Source organism: Triturus cristatus, chromosome 12 (genome assembly GCF_964204655.1).
Source record: "Triturus cristatus chromosome 12, aTriCri1.1, whole genome shotgun sequence".
Taxonomy (NCBI): Eukaryota; Metazoa; Chordata; class Amphibia; order Caudata; family Salamandridae; genus Triturus; species Triturus cristatus.
In genome coordinates this window covers 99,971,390-99,992,640 of record NC_140595.1, presented here as the reverse complement: position 1 = coordinate 99,992,640, position 21,251 = coordinate 99,971,390, and the positions used below count along the sequence as shown (strand labels likewise).

At 45.6% G+C, this 21,251-nt stretch overlaps 1 long non-coding RNA gene across 2 annotated transcripts in view; it reads right to left on the bottom strand.

Moving 5' to 3' along the window:
• Positions 1 to 21,251, bottom strand: part of LOC146772730 (uncharacterized) — a 463,041-nt gene that overhangs the window by 348,915 nt on the left and 92,875 nt on the right. For both annotated transcript variants that reach the window (XR_014972210.1, XR_014972209.1), the window contains exon 2: positions 12,602 to 12,819. This is a non-coding gene — a long non-coding RNA (uncharacterized LOC146772730). The remainder of the gene's footprint in view (positions 1 to 12,601; positions 12,820 to 21,251) is intronic.

Here is a 21,251-nt window from a genome sequence, read left to right as displayed (position 1 = left end):
TTCCTTCATGAAGTTTGTGCTTGTATGGTTTCCAACTTGTGGGAACATACCACACCTTTTCCAGGCACAAATATATTGAGTTTTGTAGCTTGGAACAGGGAAAAACATGTTAGTACCATGTTATCCCACATTTCGAGGTGTAGAACTCAGAATGGATGTTAATACCACGCCTGGCAAATACAGAACTAGTAAATACTGAATTTACTAGGTGCAATATTACCCCCTACAACTGTAGGTCTAATAATGAGCCCATTGTGTTTCAATATTGCTGTTAATTTTTGTAACTCCTTAAAAATATTGCAAACCAAGCAGATGTTTTTATTGACATATGTGCTATAAAACATCGTCTTACTGCAACCTTTTTTCACACTCTTTTGTACCTGAGCAACTGTCTCACTAGGGAGACGTTACAAAGTGAGTTCTCTTTTAAATCCGCAAAATGAAAAGTAAACTCAATGTTAAAAAACACATTTTTGGGCAGCTGGTCAGACAAAGAGTAGTGACATTGTACAATCTGGCTTTGAAAAACATACAATTCTGCAAGACAGACAAAGTATTGGTAATTTTCAAAATTAATTCCTTCAGTGTTATCTTGGTGTGTCACAGCACTTGCCACGCCTCTTCTTCCTGCCACTACATCCTGGAAGGAAAATGCAGCCAACCTACTTGTTTCAATGTTTCTTGGTGAAGAGTCGATGGATCTGGTGGTCCTCCCCTTTGACCCGCTGTAAAAGTCCCACTCCTTTCTCACTCATGACTACTCGGTCTACGTACCAATGCCCACATTTAGGCTTATTCAGTGCCTGAAATGGAAACATAGAAGTGCAGGTACTCTGTAGCAGAGTCCTATACAAACAAGCATTTGCAATGCAATAGGTCTCGCATTTACGCGAGTTTGAGCTATTTGTGTTTTGGTTTTTAAAACATAAATAAAAGGCATTGTCATTTACAATGCCAATAGCGTAAACTCGCGTAAATGCGAGACCTATTGCATTGCAAATGCTTGTTATGTTATGCGATGCTCAGTTTGTTTATTTTTACAAAGTGAAACCAGAGACCTTGGATAAAACGCATTTTCCTGGCTTGTATTTTGTGATCTTCGGTATATTTTACAATTATTTTCAAATACGGGATTTCTGAATACCAGCTGCATAAAAATGTACTGTGTTTGATTTAATAGACCGTAATGTTGCTTGATAGTGATCTGTGACACAGACAGGGTTTACACAAAAAGTGTCCTGTCTCTTATTTTACTAATGGGACTGTCTCCAGTGTAGGGGCGGGGGAGGAATGGTTCTAAATCCATCTGTATGAAACTATCACTTTTTATAAGTACGTCTAAGTGCAGTACTATCATGTGACGTGTTAATGTCAAAGCTTCCAAATGCGAATATTAACATTTTCACGGTGCAGCTCGTGCCCCTCGGTTCGGCTGTCCGGGTTAATTTGTTGTAGAATCAATCCTTCTGGGTGACTCACAGATTTAGAGGCCCCCCCCTCCCTGTTAGTAGGATGCGCACAGCTCCGTGAGTTGTGGTGTGCGGCGGCGGAACCGCAATCTGAACTCAAGTGACCGACAGACTTCTGATCAGACCTCGCCCATGAGTGGTACTTGGGCGCATTCTGCCAGTGCCCGGGGACACCAGTGCCCGGGGACACTAGTGACGCAAAACTGAAAGCAAAGGACACATCAGGAGCTTGATCTGCCTCGCGCTCCTGTGGCAGGCAGTAAAGAGGCGTGTCTGTGCGAACAGTGCACAGACAGCATTGGCCGTAGCAGAGGAGGCTCCGCCTCCAGCCCGAGAGGTTACAACGGGTTACGTGACGACAGTGACAGGCAGGAGCGTGTATGTGACAAAGGGCGGAGTCAGAGCTCACCGCAAGCATTGAGTCAGGTTGTCCGTGTGTCTGTCACAAGTTCTGACTGACAGCTCCAGCGGCAGCGCACAGTGCACGCGCAGCGAGGCCCCGCTCACAACCCCCGTCCTCTGCCTCCAGGGCCCCGCCTCTTTGCTAACTCACCAGCAGCGCTCAGGGCCCCCTATTGCCTTCGGCGGCGGCCGATCCCGCTTGTCCCCGCCCACAAAAATAGACTATGAAGTTGGTCTGCTGCCTTGGGCTCCTGCGAGCAGAATCTCCAGTCAGGGTGGGTGGGGCCTAAAGGAGACAGGGCGGACACAAACCGCGCTTCCGAAGAACACAGACAGAAAAGCAACGACTATAGGAATCGCCAAGGTGAGCAGCGCATGCACTGCAACGCAGGCGAGACCTAAAAAGGAGCATAAGGGGGAATATTAATCAGGTTGCCCCCCACTTATAAATCCACAAAACCTGACTAATTACAAACATTACTTTAGCGCCGGATAACACGAGTAGTTAAATCATTCTCTCTGCTCGTGGGATGATCAAAATGTCATTCACCTCCCGGTCCAAATGTTTAACCCGTCAACTGTGGAGTAAATTCCACCGCAGTGCGGGTGATTTTTTGCGCGGGCGGGGCCATGTCGGCCAACGGCCGTCGCGAGCACTACCTCGGTAGTGCTGCGCACGTCCGTTGGCCGACGCGCATGTGTGGGATTAATTCTTAATATTTGTCAATACACCACGTGTCATTTCATCTTGTAAACAGCAAGAAGAAACAAGCATTTGCAATGCAATAGGTCTCGCATTTACGAGAGTTTCATAAATGCGACACCTATTGCATCTTCAATATGTAGGCTGAGATACACCCTAAAACAGCATGAAGAGGATTCTGGGAATTGACAGCGCTATTCTCTAGAGTCACTACCCACTGAGCAATGACCTAACGGGGCAATCTGTTAATAGAGAACCAATACACGTACCCTCATAAATGGAGTCCGTTTTTCAAATTGATATACAATATTTACTGGCGAGACTAAAGCATGGAGTTAAGTAGAAAGGGCTTCATATACTGGTAGAATAATTGGCAAACAAAAAAACTTTGTTTTAACATAGCTGACTAGTAGCTGTGTCAAATTACGTCAATAAAAGCAAAAAGGTAAAACCTGATACAAGCAATCTAAAAAAAATAAAAACAGACAAACTTGAAGATAAAATCGCGATGTTAAAAGGTATACAGAACACTGAAGATTAGTCTTCGCCTTCTGACCACAAAAACATGGGTACACAGGAAAACATGGCTACACACTTAAACATGTATTGTAGGAGGAAGGCAGGGCAAGGTTGTGCCTTGGCACAACAAGATAGTCCTAAGCCTGGAGTACAACTGCTTGATGGGGAGACTGCACTGGATTGAAGCAGAACAGACAGAAAACAAGCGAAAGCGAAAGCACAGCGTGTTGTGAGTAAATAGTAACCTGACCCACGAGGAATGCAGCTGCCACCCTGCGCGCCGCTCCCGAGAGCAAAACCCCATGGGAGTGGACATTACAAAAAAGGTGGGATATGCACCCGCCTTTAACCATTTGCATGCTTTCATTATTAAAAGACACACGCAAAAGCCAATCCAATGTGTGGGAGGAGTCAGACCCACACGGAGTAGACACAAGAAGCCTCACAGAGCAGCGCATGCGTGCTGCTGGGCTCGACCTAAAAAATGCGTGAAAGGTCAGAAAGTACCTCACCTAAGCATCACCAAGGGAGCTGCTGGTTGCTACTCATCAGTTTACCCACGCTATCATCATCGGTAATTTTCATAACCATAAAGGAAGAAAAAAGTGTCCAAATTTTGAGAGGTAAAGGAAAGAAAAGGAACGGAAGAAAAACAGTGATGTGTATACAGATGCACTGTAAGTGCTTATGTCATTCAATACCCACTGGGCCCGTCTTGAAAAGAAAGAGATATTAGCTTCTCCAAGCTAAAATGAGGTGTAACTCACTTGCAAAAGCGCATACTTTATTGGGTGCCGTGAGTACCCTCAGATTAAAAGAATGGCATGTGTTTGACCATTTCAAAAGCATCTTTCGTTGCCAATCTATTTCCGGCAACTTCATCAGGGCTACGGGGACCATTCTTCACCTCACTGGTACTTCAAGCTTAACCTGTGGTTATTGACAAAATAAAAGAGAGAACGTACCAACCATAAATAACGCATAAAAAGCAACTGCTTGCAAATGCGCCCAAAATTCAGTGCATGCCATCTCCTCGAAGTAGCATATTTACCCGGTGGTTGCTGTCATCTCTCATTCCCGCAACACACCATTATGATGATCCTGCACCTTTTAGTCATGCATTCCCACTGAAAACTAGGGTCGCCGCACATCAACCTGCAGGTGTATACATGTACATTTTTAATATAGAGACCACATTATCCACCTCCCGTGGCCATGCCGTTCAAGCCACATAGTAGTTAGTAGCCCTCCTCTCACTCATTCTTTCATTGCACTGAATATCATGGGTTCATCCTAATCCCCAGGGGGCCCTTACATCGACGCCACCACATATTGGATACAAGTAGGATGTGTCAGCTAGTCATATTGCACTCCAATGCGTCACCTCCAAAGCGGGGCTTCACACATTACAATGGACCTACATGCTCTCTCTCTCACAGCGAGTCCGCACCCCCCATGTATCCTAGAACCCTCTTACCACACTCGCGGACGTTGCTGCCTCATGCTCCGTCACGTTCCAGGTGGAGTTCACCAGTGCTTTCAAACAGCGCGACCCAGAAGTCTTACCCGGGACACGCCCATGCCCCATATTATGCATTGCGGAACTGCCTCTTCAAATCAAGCGGCCATTTTGAAATGGTGTTTCATAAATGGCTAGATAGTGAATATAAATTGACAACATAAGAGCTTTTTCCAAGGAACCACTTTAAAAGGCAGGGTGCACTCGGAATCAGTTTTTTAGTTTTTTATTTAGTCCCAACGGCGTATTAAGACAGAATTCTCTATACAAGCCTTGCTAAGTGTGTTATGGTATGCAAGCCTATAAAATCTTGTGTGCAAACTACTCTTTAGGAGGGGCCATATTGGAACAAAATTCTCTATACAAGCCTTGCTAAGTGTGTTATGGTATACAAGCCTATAAAAACTTACATACAAACTACTTTTCCGCAGGGGCCATATTGGAACAATAGTACATGTTAGCTGATGTGATGTATACTAAAGCGTAGGAGTAGCTAAATGGATTACCAGTGGGTACCCCAGTCAATGCACCATGATGGAATTGGTATTTCTCTCCCCAACAGAGATTTATATAATCAAGGAGTGATCCATTGTGGAATGTGGGGAAACTCAATATGTGTAGCTAGATATAAATCACTACTGTTCTTTTTGCCCACTTTGTTACATTCGATGGAATCATTCAGGCTGATTTGGTCCGCCTTCTCTGTGAAAATCCACTGAGCCTCCTTCCTTGCTAGAATGTCATCTATGCTATGTGTATCACTCACTATCCTCTCAAGCAAAGTCCATCTTAGATCCCTGAAATTGTGTTTTTGTTCCTGGTAGTGCTGAACAAGGCGTGTGGTCAATTTCCCTGCCTTGAGGGTGCTTATATGTTCTGGTATTCTCACCTTCACTTTGCTTGACGTGAGATCAATATAATGCAACCCACATGCACAGGTGAGCCTGTAAATTACGTACGTTGTGTTTCAATTACTGAATTTGTTGAGATACCACATCCTCCCACCTGTGAGTTGAATGCTTTTGGTCACCTCCGTGAGATCACAGACTGAGCAGCACCCACATGGGTGATGCCCCGTTGGTATACCTGTGTTGTGAGGGTTTAGGGGTGCCAGCGGACGTTGCTAAGTTAGCATTAGTTCGTGCTTTGCATCACCGTCATCTTGCCGCTTATGCACACAACACTACATGCCTTGGTTCCTGTAAACACTCTTGCTACTTCACATGGGAACTGTCTGCCTTTCACTATTTCTGTTGTGCTCTGAGTTCTCGTCTGTACATCGTGTTCAAGGCCAGAAAACAACTTCACTGGTTAACCGGCTTTGGTCCATCCCAAACACATATAGACATAACATGGAACACAGCTACGCTACTGACTTTTCGGGGGCTTTTAATATTGCACGGGATGCAAGTTAAGAGCAGTTGGAGAAAACCTTTCCAGAGGAAGAGCTGTGCTTGTCCAGAGATGTAAATCCTATCATCTAAGACTTGAGGTAGGGGGTTCCGCTGTCCAAGCTTATAGCATGAGGAGGATGTTAAAGCGCTACAAGGCTTCAACCACTGTCATTATAATATGCTGTCCCCGTTCTTATTATATGGAATTGTAACCATGCTGATTATATTGTTTTTATGCATTTCTTTGCTAATGTTAGCACGTGTACTGCATTACAGAGCAGGTTAGTTGAAATAAACATTTTAAACTATACAGTGTCTCTGGTTACTCACATTGTGAACAGGTATGAGTATCTAAGCGAAAGAGTGTCTTGTTCCCACGAATTCTGAGAGGCCCTGAGTCACATGTTCTAGGATATCCAATCATTGGTAGCTCCGCTGTAGTATGGAGAATGAATGGGATACTATAGCTAGCCGGATAGGGGGTTCTGGGCACTGAGGTGTGTTTTTGGTACACCACAATACACCGAAGTCCTGGGTTCCTGTGCATAGTTCTGTGTATGTGCAGAATCCCTGCAACATGGCGCACCTAACGTTTGGTCTGGTACTTATTTACAAGGCACTTTAGTAGTTCTCAGTACTTGTTCACAATCCCCTCGCCTCTGTTTCCGGAAAACATTGGTGTCGGTTTACCTACCTATATTGTCGCTTTTATAGTTGATTCAAGCTTGAGATTTACAAAAAGGTATTGTTCTTATTTTGGATTACGACCCAACATTGTCTTGCTGCTTTTTTCCTTAGTGTTTTCTTTTCAAGTTTCTATATGGTTGAGGTTGACATCACAGCGCATAGCCACGTGGCAGTCCAGCATCATTTGCAAGCAAGTGGTGTGCCGAATGCTGGTGTCAATCTGATCTTTGTGGTCCAATCCGACCCAGTATACACTTATGAGATGTTTTATTCCTGGGTGAAGTTTCCGGCAGTTGAAGGGGCGGAAAATTTGTGGCATAAATACAGCCATACCGCCCTTCCTGCTGTGTATGGACCATATAGAACTCTGGAAGTTCCGTTGACGGCATGGCAGCATCGCATATGGTTTGATGGCGCCCTTCCCGTACCCCTGTCACCTGTCATGTTAGGCCCCTTATCAATTGATGGGGCCACTTGGCCTGTGTTGGCAGGCTCTACGCCGCATCCTCGATATTGGACGTGTGATGTGGCGGCTCCCCGTCTCATGCACACTACACTAATCCGTGTGTATAGAGCAATGGTTCAATATGTAAACCGCAACGTCCAGGTGGGAGCACCTGGAGTTGCACAGCAACCAGCTGGTACTGGCGGTGTTACTATTAGACCCGTAATGGTTAATTCGGTTATGAGCAAGCCTCCCCCATATAAGGAAGATTTGTCTTATTGGCTTGCTGAGAAATTTGACCAGCTGGAAGCGGTGTTTCCACATACCACACCAGTGGAGAAGCACCGAATTTTGATAATTAGTCTGCAGAAAGACTTAGTACCCGAAGTCACCGATTGTGAGAGTTGGGGTAATATATTCACGGCAGTTTATGCAAAGTGTTTTGGCACACCATCCATGACAGTACTCCCCTCAGTGATTAAGTGTGTTCAAGATGAGCACGGACCAGAGGCGGCAGTTGAATTGGGGATGAGGTTAGTTGGAGCGTACGACGTGGTTGCTGATCTAATCCTTGTTAATGTTAAGGGTGATGCAGTCAACTTTCAGGTGTCTAATGCTTTGACGCTTGTCCCAGATGTAGCCATGACTTAAAGCAATCCTTAACGGCTAGAGTCCTAGGCACTGGCAGGAACTGGCTCGCCCATTTGTATATCGTACAGCGTGCACTTAATAATCTCCCTAGAAGACCTCTGGATGGGCGGACGACTTACAAATTGCTCTTTGGCATGAAAATTTTGTGCCAGACCTTGATGGTCTAGACTTGGCGGCTGCAGCCGTCCCTTTTGACGTAGATGAACATTGTGCTGTATTACAGAACCTACAAGACACAAGAGACAGTCTTGCAAAACAACATTTACCTGCCGCTGCTGATGGTGCACTGCAGATTCCAGTGATCGGCTGGCTGCCTAAAGTTGGAGAACTGGTCCGAGAGAAGGTGGAGAACAAAAAATAATTTGGTCCATCATATCAAGCTCCGGTTGTAGTGCTGGGCTTGCAGGGAACTTGTACAGTAATTTTACCACCACTTCCAGGTCGCAAGGACCACAGTTACGTCTCAATTGACAATGTCAAGCTACAACATCTGACCGATTCTGAACAGTTTGCCACCGGCTTCATCGTATGCCTCTATTCCAGGAAATCCTGGCACTGCCATAGAGATGGACTCTGTTGCTAATCCTTTGCTGGTCCAACAGTCCACAGCTGCCAATGAAGAGCCAGATTATACTTACCCTATAAGTGAATCTTTGCCTGGATTAAATGCTACAGCCAGGAACGAGTCGCGTTTTTCATTTGACTCTCATTCAACATCGACTTTGACCCCAACAAAATGTGCAATTTCTCTCTCCTGGTTTAAACGCACTCATTTGGTTCCCCCATGGATATATACTTGGCTGGTGCTCATCCTTATTTTTCTATTTATGTCCAATGGATCGAGGATCACGCAAGTTGCCCACCGTTGGTGCTGGAAGCACTCATCATTAATGAGCATGTTTGCTCCTTTGAATTATTAAACTGGATGGCGTCTGCCTTTTCTGACGATGACAATGATTTCCTGTTGGAAGCTGTTGACACCTTTTGCGCCTACACACTGATGGATTGATAAGACCAGGCAACCCAAATTTTTTTTTTAATTACTCTTAATTTTTTTACTTACTGCCATAAGGATATTTTTAAAACAAACAAGACCTTTGCTCCTTTTGTCACCCACTTGACTTTCTTCGCATTCAGGTTTCATAAGCTCTTGTTGCTCAGACTTTTTGAACTCTGTGTTCTACTTCGATCACTGTGAGTAAGACTGCTCAAGGGGAGGGTGTCATGAGGGTTTTATAGGTGCCAGCGGACGTTGCTAAGTTAGCATTAGTTTGTGCTTTGCATCACCGCCATCTTGCCGCTTATGCACACGACACTACATGCCTTGGTTCCCGTAAACACTCTTGCTCGTGCTGCTTCACATGGGAACTGTCTGCCTTTCACTATTTCTGTTGTGCTCGGAGTTCTCGTCTGTACATCGCGTTCAAGGCCAGAAAACAACTTCACTGGTTAATCGGCTTTGGCCCGTCCCACACACATTTAGACATAACATGGAACACAGCTGCGCTACTGACTTTTCGGGGGCTTTTAATATTGCACGGGATGCAAGTTAAGAGCACTTGGAGAAAACCTTTCCAGAGGAAGAGCTGTGCTTGTCCGGAGATGTAAATCCTATCATCTAAGGCTTGAGGTAGGGGGTTCCGCTGTCCAAGCCCAGAGGTCTTCCACTGATATAATAAACATAGCTTATAGCACGAGGAGGGTGGTAAAGCGCTATAAGGCTTCATCCACTGTCATTATAATATGCTGTCCCCGTTCTTATTTTATGGAATTGTAACCATGCTGATAATATCGTTTTTATGCATTTCTTTGCTAATGTTAGCACATGTACTGCATTACAGAGCATGTTAGTTGAAATAAACATTTTAAACTATACAGTGTCTCTGGTTACTCACATTGTGAACAGGTATGAGTATCTAAGCGAAAGAGTTTCTTGTTCCCACGAATTCTGAGAGGCCCTGAGTCACATGTTCTAGGATATCCAATCGTTGGTAGCTCCGCTGTAGTACGGAGAACAAATGGGATACTATACCTAGCCGGATAGGGGGTTCTGGGCACTGAGGTGTGTTTTTGGTACACCACAATACACCGAAGTCCTGGGTTCCTGTGCATAGTTCTGTGTATGTGCAGAATCCCTGCAACACCTGACTCTTTTTTCTGCTGACTGGGGCGGGTATGAACCAACCAATCTCATAGGTTGGACGCCCTTCTAAAAGCAAACCTTGGGGGAGGCATCTTTATTTCCCTTGTGTCCCTTGTTTCTGAGAAGTGCCGGTGCTCTCAAATTAAGAGTATTACGTCACTTTTGCATGTAGTTTCCCTCTAAAAATTAAAAAGGTCCAGTACTCGGCACAAGACAGTACCGGCCCATTTAAAGCACTGGACATATTCCATCAGTAGGCTACCCGAGCCACCTTCCTAGTAGCACTTTGTGTCACTGTTGACTCAGCCCCTACCTTCAGGCCTAATCATGATTGAAGGACCGCGTTTTCCCCTTCGGCTAACGTTAACATATAAATAAGGAAAGAAAACAACCTGTTCCCCATTTGCATTTATTTGAAAAGTGGAAAACGCAAACACTAAGGGAAGGATTGCGATGTTGGTCGAGGCTTTCTGGCCGACATCGTTGTTTTCAATTACAATCTAGGCAGTCAGAAATCCGTCTGGCTTAATTCGAAGACAGGCCTGTAATCCCAATAGGACGGCGTCTCCGCTGTCGTGATTATGATGTCGAGGAATGGGAGTAGCGCGGTCGCATCGTAATCGCGTGGTCTGGACTGCCGACCGGAGGTTGGTCGGTACCGATTCTGCGACTGTGTCAGTCAGAGGCAACTCCGACCGACATCGTAATGAGGCCCTAAGTTTTAATTTGAATACTGCACCACTCTGATAACCTTGAATGCCAATAGCTGGGCATATTGAGATCATACAGTTAAAAAAATATGTAATTTCATGATAAAGCTTACATATCTGATAATGAGCGAGTACTTCAAGATTAATGTTTTCCTACATGTCCAAATAGCTACTTTAGAACACTAGTATGCTGCAGACATCAAAGCGCGTGAGTTCCATTATCAGTTCAATTAATGTGCATAGTATCACAACTTACATTTTTTAACCCACCAAAAATAAATATGGATAATTGCCAATAAAGAGAGGCAAAAATTAGTATGGATAAATACAGACAGAAATATCAAAAGATAATTAGGAAAATATGGGAGCTCAGTCATAATGTGACCCCACCCCATGCCCACCACTTTTCAATCATTGTACATCAGAGCTCTTAAGTTTTGAAAATTCCTAGGAGTGAGAATAAATTAGCTTGGTGAGACTGTCACAGGAAATGATGCTATAAACTTGTACATTGAAAACATCACAGGAATTCACATTGGTATAATGAAAGCTAAAAACAATTGTACAAATGAATAAGCTGACCTAAAATCCTCACTGAATAAAAAACAAAAATTGAAATGTGGAAAGATCAGAAGATAGGTTCACGCATCGCGATAAAATATGGAAAATGTAAAGCATGTATATGCTGCTTGCAGAGCAGCTGCTCTAGGAATACCACACAACCCTCCTCACACACATGGAATGTATCAACCAGCCTTTGACTATATGGAGCTGCTGTTCACACAGGAGAAGACTGATGAAGGGCAAATTTGGGTTATGGGCCTTGCCTGCATTTCCAGTTGTGAGAATCAGTCTGGTGTGAGGAAATGCTGAACCCGACCGCTAAATGTGTGAGTCTCACTCATCATGAGTGAGACTTGAGTTCTATGTCCATTACGAATGGATCCGCAACAAAAGCACTAAGCACATAGCCTAACATTACGATCTCAGTCTGACCGATCCCTCCAATGACAGACGGTGCTTTTGGTCAAAGCCTTTTAGTCTTCTGTAACCCATGTATAATATTTAATGTGCATGGCTATCATGTAATAAGTACATGATTATTCAAATTAACCTATGCACAATCTTAGTGAGGATGTAGTCGGCGAAGCATCAAAGTGATGTGGAGACTTCACCTTGCAAGCAAAATACTGCAATGAAGTAACCTAATTCTGCAAATTGGTCTTCCAAAACTGGAATAATAATTGAGTAGAAAACTATTTCTGTCAAGAGGATGTGCAAGTAGGGATGCATTGTAACATACGTCTCATCCCCAATCTAGAGGAGATTGTGTAGCTTGCTGAGAGACATTCTCTGCTCTAGCCTCTTCTGAGATCTCACAAGACTTTGTTATGCAACGTATGCCTTTGTTTTAAATGTTCATGCATGATGCCGGTGAAATTTCAACTAGCTGTTAAAAATCTAAAAGAAAATACTTGATTTTGCATACCCCTAGATCTTATTCATTATGTGTCACCTAGAGGAGGCCATGACAAAGACACCTTGAAATAAGAGTTTCATTTGTTGAAAGAAACCTCTAACAGCATGCATGCATCCACAGAAACAGTAAATGACAGAGTGGGTGGAGAGTGCAGCCATCATGGTTGTGGAATGCGTGATGCAAATTTGCTTTAATCATAACTCGATCCCACCATGAACCAAAACTGAGATGATGATGAGGCCAAGAACTTGATGCCCCGACGGACGCCCAGAACGTAGGCCTGCAGGAGCGAGGCTTTCTGTTCATGGAGCGGCCGGCGATCTGGGTTCAATCAGGAAGACGTGGACATATTTACGAAATCAGTTGTGTTACGCGTTGGACCAGTGGATCCTTGCAGGCTTTCAGGGGTGAGAGAAAACATCTGTATGGATGACGCCTTGTTTTGGAGCCTGTGGGATATGACATAGATGCTTACTTACCCAAGGACAACCCAAGGACTGGGTGGAGGCAGCAGAAAGGACAGGCGTGATGTTCTGCAGCTGTGGATCCTGGGAGTTGCAGCCGTGTTGGATGTGTTAACACCAGTGACACAGTAGATAATTGTAATTGATGCTGCTGAAATGCTGCCTCCTTCTTGGTGTTATAAAGGACCAGTCACTACCGTGAGCCCACATGCCCGGCAAATTACCAGTGGTATCTAAAGGAGCAAAGAGGAGAGGTTATTGGTGAATGTGAACTATACAAAATCCTTGAAACATTTTTCAAATACTATTTTTTTATGGTTTGCATCTCTATTGGTAGAATGGCCCCAATACGCTGTAGTCTAGGCTGATTAGTTGCAAGCCGAGCGAGCAGGATTGTCTGGTTGCTTGTGGGACTTGATACTGTTGACAAGGTAGGCCACCATGCTTCATTCTACAAGTGAGTGCGTAGATGATGTTCGCTTGTGAATTGGAGTGCGTGAGGTCTGGGATATGGTCATAATGTGTAGAGTGGAGGGGTTTTTAGGTGTGGCGACGCCAAGAACTGTGGGTGCAATACAATTCAACAGAATGGTCGCCCGCCTGGTGGATAAGAAGGTGGGTGGATGAAGAAAGAATTAAAGGGGTTGATTACGATGGCAGTCGGACACGCGTCTGACTGCCATCGTTGTGGGAACAGAACGGGCCGGCCAACAGGTAGTCGGCGGTCCCGCCTGCCAAATTACGATCTGACCGATGTGCCTAAAAATGGACCGCAGCACAAGCCCCAATGGCAAAAGGCACGTTGTAAAACATCCCTGCACCATGTGCCAGGCACCACACGCTGCCTAGCGCACGAGGCATGGATGTTTGGGACGGGCACCACAGGTGTCCCCCAGGCCTCATAGCGGAAGCCAAGTGAGGATGGGGGCCCTACTAGGAGCCACCAAAGTCCCGTTTCCGACAGCCTAATCAGGCCCTAAGTTTGGGCCCAAACCCGTTCATGGGAGTCCATCTTTGCAAAGAAATGTAGAGAAGGTGTCATCTGTAGTCTTACACCTTATGCAGCTGAGAAATAGCTCTTGGACTGCACGTTTCACAAAGCGGAAAACCAAGGGTACCCGGAATGACATCAGCAACCAGGATCAAGCTATACAAGATGCTAAATTCCATAGTTCATAACTGTATCTGCAAATAGCTGGCAGTGTCAGTAGTTTGCAGGTGGAAACCCACAAAACAATATATTTGACATGACCATAGACACTGCTGATGAGGGAATAGGCAATGCAATGGGTTCTGGGAAAGCAGTGTTAGGAATTTTGATGCATCTGTTTGCAAGAAAGAGTCATTTTGATGATAGTGAGAGAGGCCCAATGTTTAGAGTTCAGACATGTCACACTAAAGCAGCATTATACGAAGCTCGTATGTGCTCGTGTTTGTTTACGTTATTTTCCCAACCGCCCAATCATGGGCCGGCTCCTGCTGAACATGGCGGCGCCCCGCGAGGAGTCTCGCGGCCTGCGCTGCGTCACTCACTCTCAGGCCTCTAATGGCCGCCTGCGGCTCAGAGACCCTGGAGAGGGCGAGAAGCGGCACGTTTAATCTTTAAAAACAATGCACAGACCCGGGCTCGAGCTCCGGCCCTCGGGACGCAGAGCACACACAGAGAGTGTGGAGCACAAGCGGGTCTGTGTTCGGAGTGCCAGTGCGTGCCAAAAAGTGAAAACTGTGAACAAAAATACTGCTAAAAGCCTCTTAAGACGGGTGCTAATGACTTCCACAGGCAGAAGAAAGCCGCAGCCTGAAGCCGTCCAGCTACCTCCGGCTGCTGACTGAGACATCTCAGCACACACCATCTACCCACAGTGAACATGGCGGCAAAGTATAATAATGTTTATTAATAACAATATTGAGACGTGCCTTCCAATAAACTGTGGCATTTGGCAGTGTACATGGCTCTGTAACATAAAATTGTTTTATTATGGGTGAATCGCCACACACATTATTGCTAGCATTTTTATGTATGACTATTAATACATTAATTTAATGCGGTGAAGTCTGCTTGCCAATCACTCCTTTTGGTGCCCAATGCGATATGATACAATGATCACATCCATGGTCACTGGAATTATGCAAGTTTAGGACTACAGCGTGGCCGCATAATTATGGATTTACTGCACTTGCCACCATATCCACTATCCGCTGTGTACATGGTTTCTAGTGTAGTGAAACTTTTGCCCGGATAGTATTAAAAGGGGGTTAAAATGGCAAAAATGGTGAAATAATACTGTGTGCTACATTATGGCAGAGGATATCCCTCCTCGCCACATAATTTAGTCTACTCTGTCACCTAATTTCACCCTCCAATTCAACTTAATTCAAGTGGCCCTGGGGATAGCCCCTAGTGAAATTGGGACAGAGGAGTGCTGTACATGCAGCTGGGAACTTTGCTCTTTTTTGAGTCTGGGATATTGTCCTCTGTGTCAGTGTGTGTTGTTTGACCCCAGTGGTTTTATCCTATGGGTGAGCCTATATGGTTCAGTCCCTGTAAATTGCCTCACTGAATTTACCTACACGTCAAATTAGATGGCATGACCCGTCTTAGTCGGCGTGTTTGGTCCTGCGTGTAAATGTATATGGGTTGGCCTCTGAGTTAACCGTAGTGGTTTGTCCTGTGTCTGACCCTGTATATTGTGAACCCTGTATTTAGCCTTAGTGATCTGGCCACGGTTGCAGTGTGTTTGGCGTGGCTCCTGTTTTACCCATAGAGTTTTGTCCTCTGTATTACTGTGCACCCCTAGGCCCCTGTATGAATATTGCATTGTGTCCACTGTGTCAGTCTGTTGGTTTGGCTCCTGTGTTTACCCTAGTGTCTTGTCATCTCTGTGTGTGTGTAGCTTGGCCCCAGAGATAATCCTAGGATGTTGTCCTCTGTGTTAGTCTGTATGGTTTGGCCCCTGTGTTTACCCTACAGTCTTGTCCTCTCCATATGTGTTTGTGTGTAGTTTGGCCTCAGAGATCATGCTAGGATTTTGCCCGCTGTGCCAGTCTGTATGGTTTGGCCCCTGTGTTTGCCTTTGTAGTTTGCCTCCTGTTTGAAGCCATAGTAATCTGCACCCTGTGTGACACCCTGTTAGCTCAGGATCTTTGCTCCCATGTGTGAACCTGGGGCGAGTTGGTCACTAGGCGAGTGTGAGGCGTTTGGTCCACGCGCGGGAGGATGGAAGTGATGAGGGTCCCCGTCAGGATAGGCTGTTCCACGTTAGGGTTTGTGGTTGGTTGACCACTTGGTGGGCCAGGGAGGGGTTTGGGAGTATGGCTGCGCCGCAGGGTTAATTCTAGCGTAGCTGGTTTCATTGCTGTGTGCATCTCGCAGGTTTGCCATGGTGCGATATTTTACTGGGATTTGCTTAGTGTGTATTCGGAGAGCTTGAATCAGTATGAATAAATGAATGAAAGGGAAAGTGGAATAAGGATAGTAAGGAGGGTACTGTATTAGCCCGAAGTAATGCCCCTAAATAAGTGACGTGGGCACCGTGCTCACTGCGCCACTGGAGTCAAGCTATCCTGGCTGATGACGGCTGATAGCCAGAAACCGGTCCTAGGATGCTTGATTCCGGTCCAGGGAAGACATGGCTTGGCAGTTCGGGCTGGACTGTTCCCATTAGGCACAGGGTCAAGACTGATTTGCATATGGCCATGTCTAAACTGGGGTGGTGTAGTGGGCAAAAGAACGATGGATTTAACCCAGATCTCTTGACTGGGGGAGAATGTCTGCATTGTCAGTATTCCGTCCATCATTTGTTTGTTGTAACGCTTTTCCCCCTAAGTGGGATGGGTATTCCCAGACGTGGGACCCGTGCTCACTACGCCACTGGAGTCAAGCTATCCTGGCTGATGACGGCTGATAGCCAGAAACCGGTCCTAGGATGCTTGATTCCGGTCCAGGGAAGACATGGCTTGGCAGTTCGGGCTGGACTGTTCCCATGAGGCACAGGGTCAAGACTGATTTGCATATGGCCAGGTCTAAACTGGGGTGGCATGGTGAGCAAAAGAATGATGGAATTAACCCATATCTCTTGACTGGGGGTGAATGTTTTGATTTGTTCTGCATTCCGTTCATCAATTGTGTGTCTTTTGCTTTCTAGCCCTTAGTGCACCAGGTATGCCCAGACGTGGGTCCTGGGCTCACTGTGCCACTGGACTCAAGCTATCCTGGCTGATGACGGCTGATAGCCAGAAACCGGTCCTAGGATGCTTGATTCCGGTCCAGGGAAGACATGGCTTGGCAGTTCTGGCTGGACTGTTCCCATGAGGCACAGGGTCAAGACTGATTTGCATATGGCCAGGTCTAAACTGGGGTGGCATGGTGAGCAAAAGAATGATGGAATTAACCCATATCTCTTGACTGGGGGTGAATGTTTTGATTTGTTCTGCATTCCGTTCATCAATTGTGTGTCTTTTGCTTTCTAGCCCTTAGTGCACCAGGTATGCCCAGACGTGGGTCCTGGGCTCACTGTGCCACTGGACTCAAGCTATCCTGGCTGATGACGGCTGATAGCCAGAAACCGGTCCTAGGATGCTTGATTCCGGTCCAGGGAAGACATGGCTTGGCAGTTCTGGCTGGACTGTTCCCATGAGGCACAGGGTCAAGACTGATTTGCATATGGCCATGTCTGAACTGGGGTGGCGTAGTGGGCAAAAGAACGATGGATTTAACCCAGATCTCTTGACTGGGGGTGAATGTTCTGATTTGTTCTGCATCCTGTCCTTCAATTGTGTGTCTTTTGCTTTCTCGCCCTAAATAAGTGAGAGCAGTTTGGAGCCGTGTGCTGATTGTCTGGTAAATTAATGGACCTTTTTTTATGAAATTTCACTAAAGTTTGTCTTTGCTGTTTCATAGGGAATAATACAATTACATTTAAAAACAAACATGAACCCACCCTGGTAGGATAGCACAAACTATGTTGCAGGGGCCGCCAAGATTACTGCGTTGAAAGGACAACCGCCCCACCGAGCATAATCCATTTTAATAGAAGCAGCGTTCTGCCCTTCAGCCTTTGCTATTATGCCCTGGGAGGGGACTGCTGTTTAGGTACTGTCATGTTTATCCGTTCCCAGAATGCCTGTGCACAAGTATCATTTTCTCCATCTCCATCAGTCTGGGGCAAAGAGATTCGAGGAGTAGGAACTGGACCTTTTAGGCAGATAAAAACTGAGAAAGCAGAAGTTAGATCTTGTTGGCCACATTCCCACTTCTTTGATGACCTCATAACTCCCTCAGCACAGAGGTGGACCACAGCTCCCAGGGGTTCATGTCTGTTTAGCTCACATTCTGGCCAGGGCTCACCTGCTGCTAGAAACAGGCCTTGAAATGTTTTCATAACTGTCCTACATCAAGGAGGGAGCGAGCCCGTCTCCAGCGGAAATGTGGCTTTTCATCCTTAATAATTTTCTTTAGAAATAAACTAAACTCTTGATTTGAAAGCATGACTTCCCAACTATATTAGCAGGAAAACCTTGGAGTTTACTGGCTGTATATGATTTAAAAAAAACTTGTAATATACTAGTACATCAGGTTCCTACACAGAACCCAAGAGCAATATTTTTCCACAGCAGCAAATCAAATATCAACCTATAACGAAATCGTGGCCATTGGAATATGGGATAATTAATTACTCGCTTGGCTAAGGCTCTCTTAAGCAGGATACATGCAATATCAGTACCCTTTTCCCAAATAACTGTGGGCTAGCCCCAGGCCCACTAGAACTGTGAGGCTGTGGAGGCTCAAATAAGTGACAGAGTGGACTAAATTATGCGTCATGAAAAGGCAAGTTATGTGGCATAAACCAGGACATTGTATGATTTCACTATTTGTGACTTTAACACACATTAATACCATTTGGGCAAAAGTTTCATTTAATCGGTTCCATCAATGTAACAAGTGCTGGACTTTGCGGTTAATGCACTACATGTACAATTATGCGGAAAACGATAAAATGGGGGATAATGCCAACGGCTTTTGGCTGTTATGACCAGGGCCTGTGGTTTTGAATGACAATTAAGCAGGCACTCGGGGTGCCACAAACTTGTTTGGGGGGTGGGGGTGTCAGATTTCTCCTAGAAAAAAAACATATTTTATTTTCTCAGTGCCACTGTGGGGACAGAAACCGCGCAGGGCTCCAAAAACCTTAATCCCCGGCTCGGGTCCGAGTTTGTGACAGGAGTGTGGCGTTATTTGCGGGTTTCTTCGACAGCAGCTCTTTTTAATCCCTTGCTAATCCCGGGTGTTCTCCGATGTCACAGGGCTCGCCTTGTTCTCTTGTGCGAAGGAGATTTTTCCCACCCTTGGCCCCCCTCCCAAATGTTTCTTCATTGTATCAGTTGCTGTTTTGGAGTTTCCTCTTCTATCCCCATAGTTTTCGCCTGACATAAACACTTTTCACAGCTGCGCGCTGCTGCTGCATCGGGGCAGCAAAGCTGTGGAATTAGTCTCGGCTTCGGGCTCCGTTCCAGGTCCTTCACACACGGAGGTTTCTGACTCTCTCGAGTGGCCGAATGCTGCGTTCCCTCACTCCCTGTCACGGGGAAGGCGGGAACAGCTGGCCGGGGCTGGAACGCAAAATGACAGCCGCCCCCCCAAGCCCGCGTGCAGATGTGGCGAGTGGGCCCCTCAAATGTCAGGCAACCCGCCGGAAAAATATACAATGCTTTGCGCGGAGCTGCGCTCCCCCGAGAGCTGGGGGGCTACACGCACGTGAGGGCTTTCAACACGCTTTGCTGGGCGGCAAAGCGTGGCTCAGTAGTGCGCACACATTTACCTTACTTTTTGAGTTTTATATAGCGCGCACTCGACCCGAGGGTATCAGAGCGCTTTCCATGAGCACCGGTTGCATTACAGATGGACACATTAATTTTGTGAAGTGATTTGCCCAGAATCACAGGATGTTGAGGGTCCCTCTCGGGGCTCGAACCAGTTCCCGAGCTTCGGGTGGACGGCTCTAGCCATTAGGCCACATCCTGTGCCTGGAGCACTATGGCCTTGAATACGAGTTACAAAAGCATACAAAAAGTGGTAGATGGAATGAATGCCTGGATTCACCTCAGCCACTGGTAATTACTCGGGGTGAATCTCAAGTCATGATGAGCCCAGAACTAGGGTAAAACCTGGTCTGGGTTGCTTGTGCTCCGGTTCAGGAAGGACCAGGCTTGGCAGTTCGGGATGAACTGTTCTGATTGGAGCAGGGTCAAGACTGATTTGCATATGTCTGGGTTCAAACTGAGGTGACATAGTGTACAAAATAACCATGCATTGGAATGCGGCCCGAGTAATTACCAGTGTCTGAGATTAATGCAAGCATTCCATCCATCACTTTTTTGGATACTTTAGGGTGTCGCGCTAAGTGGGACGGGTATGCTCTAACGTGCGTCCCGTGCACACTGGGTCACTGAAACCAAGCTGTGCCAGGCTGATGAGTCCATAACTAGGGTGAAACCAGTCCTGGTTTGCTTGTGCTCTGGTTCAGGGAGGACCTGGCTTGGCAGTTCCAGCTCTCTTCACCCAGACAATTGAAATGCTTTATACAAATGTAAGTAGTTGTGTAAATATTAATGGCTATTTCACTAATACATTTCAACTCCAAACAGGAGTTCCACAAGGGTGTCCTCTCTCTCCAGCCCTTTTATTTGTGTCATTGAACCACCACTAATTCAAATCAGAAAAGACAAAATCAAAAGAGGGGCTTTTATACCAGGAGCCCAACCTTTGGAAGTTGTGTGTCACATACATAGACGACCACACCATCATCTGCAAATCCCCACAAGCAGTTAGAAGAGGTATTCGACCCGTGCAGATCAGGCTCAACCCTAAATGAAAAGGAAGAGCACAGTCCGCACAGTAGGTCAGTGGGATCATACGGTGAAATCCTAATACAGACCATTTCTGACCCTAGAAAGGTATTAGGGGGTCTCCTTCTCCCAAGGCACAAAAGGAGACAACAACTGGGAAGATGTAACAAAAGAGGTGAAGAATAAATTGGACCTTTGGAGAAAAAGGAAATTCTCCTTGGAAGGAAAAATGTTGGTCATCAAGGCTGTGATACTGCCCAATTTACTGTATAGAGCAGTGATATACCCTCCCAACAAAAATACACTCAGATCATCAGGCTGCTTCTCATGTCCTCTGGAACTCTACAGCTGAAAAGCTGAAGTAAGAACTCTTATGCACACCCCGTGATAAAGAGGGAAGAAAATGCAAAATATAGAAGACTTCTTGATTGCAAAATATTTCATGTTGTGTTACAAAAGATTACCAGAAAATAACTCAAAAAGTGCATCCTTTATAACATTCTATGCTGGTTTTCTTTTTCATAGATTGAAATTGTATTCTGGAACAACGTTTTTAAACTAATTATTCTACCTATATTGAACCATTCCTTTTGAAACATAAAATGCTACTGAAAGTCACTGACTCCATAAAAACATCAAGACAACTGCCTAAAACCATTGAAGACCAGCCGACAAGGAACACCATTGCCAACTGAACTGAAAAGAAAACAGCCGAAGTATGGAAACAAGTGAGCAGGAAACATCTCACCAATGAACAAAAAGACATCTCCTGGATGGTCGTGCACATCTGCTTTCCAACCAGACAATTCTAGAATCCTAA